The following is a 2,993-nucleotide window of genomic DNA, read 5'->3' as shown; positions in this document are numbered from 1 at the left end:
ACAATGGGAGGGAATTTTAGTATCCATTAAAATCATCAGTAAAAAAGAGTTCTAACTCCTCAATGGATATTACAATTAAAGCACAAGAGATCACAATTCTTTAAAACCAAAACATGAAAGGTAAAAAAAAATATTAGCACAATGTCAAATTATGTTCATTAAGTATCTAGATGAGAAATTTCCAGACCAAACACAGATAGAATCTCTGGTGTCTACTGCCTTTTTAAACTACACAAGTTTAACTAGGTATCTAATAAGATTTCACACAGAAAATTGCTGAAGTTTAAAATAGGGAAAATGGCCTTTCAAAGTTGTAACAGCCTGTAACTGACCCAACTACTTAGTTCTGTCTGTGGATATCTGACTTTTACACTGTCTTTAGCTTGGGTATATCACAAGTGTCTTGATGTCTTAACTCCCTCCAGTCAGGAGGGTTTCTCTCTCTCTCTCTCTCTCTCTCTCTCTCTCTCTCTCTCTCTCTCTCTCTCTCTCTCTCTCTCTCTCTCTCTCCCCCTCCTGTTTTTGTTGCTGTTGCAATGACAACTATCATAACTTGCATGGAGCTGAAGATCAGTCATTGAGAGTAGTGATCTAAATGGTTGCCAAGTCAGCATCAAAATGAAGAAGAAAAGCTATGTTTACAAATATAAAAGAAGTAAAACCCAGCTTTGTCCAGACACAACCTTACTGTGTGTGACTCTTTGTGTGCCTCTCAGACCCTCACTGTGTGTCTCTCACTTCTCATCATAACCCTACTCTCAAATGTGCCTGAGCGGCTTGGAAATCCACTGAGTATTCAGGAATGTGCAATGCACAAGCTTGTGTTGCTAATGCCCATGGGGCCATCCTGGACCATGGAGAATGGAAGCCAAAATGTCTATAAATTTGTAAATAAATATAGATAGCTAAATAGATAGAAAAATAAATAAATGCTGTCCCTCTTTGTACGCGAGGTAAACAGTTGTGACAGAGTCCCCCTGTCTCATAGTAATGGCCAACATGGCAAAATGTATTCTTTCTTCTCTTGTGACCCCTTGTTCCTCATTTCTACTCCCTGATGTCACTTCACAAACAAACTACCTACAACCCTTTTTCTTAGGTTTTACTTTGGGTGATCCCTGCCTAGGACAGCCTGCAGGTGGTTGAGTAGGTCCTCTTTTAGCTAGAGCTGCTTTGTTCATCACCTACCTGTGGAGGCAGCCTCCATTGCTTATACCAATGAGTTACACGGATATTATCATTTTTTTACGTGCACCATGGCACAAAAAGGTTCAGAAGCACTGCAAGAAGCTATAAATGTATGCCTGTTTGTTATTTGACTATTAAGCTCATAATTTACAAAGAGCTAAACAAAAAAATACAATTTTATATAATTTCATTTCTGAAAGCAAAATGCTCTTGGTTATTGCTCTATCCAATTACATTATTAATTTAGAAGGTGATATGGCTAACAGAGTAAGACAAAAGGAAATTGCATGTCTAGGGAGCATAGAGGAGCATAATGACAAAGCATGAAAGTGAACAAGGTGAAACATCACAAAGTAATCTTGAAACATTTTGGATTTCAGCTTAAATGTGACTTGGTATTACCTACCACATAGAACTAAAAGGTCATCTTTGCATTACATTTTAAATACTAACTAGAAGCCTGGTGCACGGATTTGTGCACCAGTGAGGTCCCTCGGCCTGCCTGCAACCTCTCACAATCTGGGAGCCCTTGGGGGATGTTGGAGGCCCAGTGCATGGATTCAGCCCCAGCCCCTGCAGGCCAGGCCAAGGGACCCCATCAGTGCACAAATGTGTGCACTGGGCCTTTAGTATGCATATAAGATCTTTGGTTAATCTCTTCCTGCCCTTCCCCCTCCCTGCTTCCCTCTGAGATTCATCAGTCTGTTCCATGTTTCCATGCCTGTGCGTTGAGCATCTGCCCCCTTGTGGTCATTGCGTGTCATAGCTACTGGTTGAACTGTTGAATGATCAAACAGTTGGACACTTAGCATATTAGCCTTTTATATATATATAGATATAAAAATACATTTTTTAATGGGAAAAGAACCAAACAATATGGCATAACCACATTACTAGTGAATGTTTTAGGTGACTAGTGAATACTTTAGAACCACTATTGACATTCCTTAAAGTGATAGACTATATAATAAAAGACTAATATGCAAATAGATTGTGTGCAGGGAAACAGCTCCGTCAGAGAACACTGCCTGCACCACAGCGCTGATGAGGTCCCCTTCCTGCAAGAAACCTCTCATGGCCAGCTCATCCTCTGCCGATCTTCTCCTCAGCTCTCCTCCTGGAAGGTTCATGGATGACAGAAGCAAGACTGAATCCAGCCTGGAGTTCGTCTCCACCTTCCACCTCTTCTGTTGAACCTCTGTGATCCTTCCCACTACGATGTCACCCACTTCACCATTGTATCTGGTTTTAAAAGCTTTCACACAGATCAACTTGTTTACTCTTTCCACAGAACCAGCCACAGATGCAATAAGTTTCTCTTCCCCCATGTAAGTCCATGGCCCCGCATGAAGCCCGTGTCCGTGGTGATGGTGTCCCCCAGCACTACCAGATGTTTCTTAGTCTCGCGGCCCAGGCTCTCACTAAGAGGCTTGCGAGGGACCAGGAGCCTCATCTCCATTGCCATCTTGGAGGCCAATTGAATGGCGGAACAACCAGTTGCTATGATGCACACTGACCACCAGGAGGCAGATGCTCAATGCAGGAGTTCCCCCTAGTGGTCAGTATACTCCCATAAGGGGAGCGCCACTCAACCAGAAGCCCTTAGCTGGGCTGGTGGTGGCAGGAGCCTCTACTACCTTCGCAGCAGCACTAAGGATGTCCGACTGACAGCTTAGGCCCGCCCCCTGCAGGCCATCAGTCAGACATCTCCCGAGGGCTCAGAGACTGTGGACTGCGAGAGGGCGCAGGCTGGGCTGAGGGACCTCGCACCCCCTGAGTGCACGAATCTTGTGCATTGGGCCTCT

The 2,993-nt window shown here is 43.8% G+C and overlaps 1 pseudogene; it reads right to left on the bottom strand.

Annotated features, from left to right (window-relative positions):
• Window positions 1–2,135: 2,135 nt before the first annotated feature.
• Window positions 2,136–2,653, bottom strand: LOC118675781 (annotated as a pseudogene).
• Between the last annotated feature and the right edge of the window lie 340 nt (window positions 2,654–2,993).

Source organism: Myotis myotis, unplaced genomic scaffold (genome assembly GCF_014108235.1).
Source record: "Myotis myotis isolate mMyoMyo1 unplaced genomic scaffold, mMyoMyo1.p scaffold_m19_p_2, whole genome shotgun sequence".
Taxonomy (NCBI): domain Eukaryota; kingdom Metazoa; phylum Chordata; class Mammalia; order Chiroptera; family Vespertilionidae; genus Myotis; species Myotis myotis.
The sequence above is the reverse complement of the archived record's forward strand: the minus strand, read 5'-3'. Positions and strand labels throughout refer to the sequence as shown.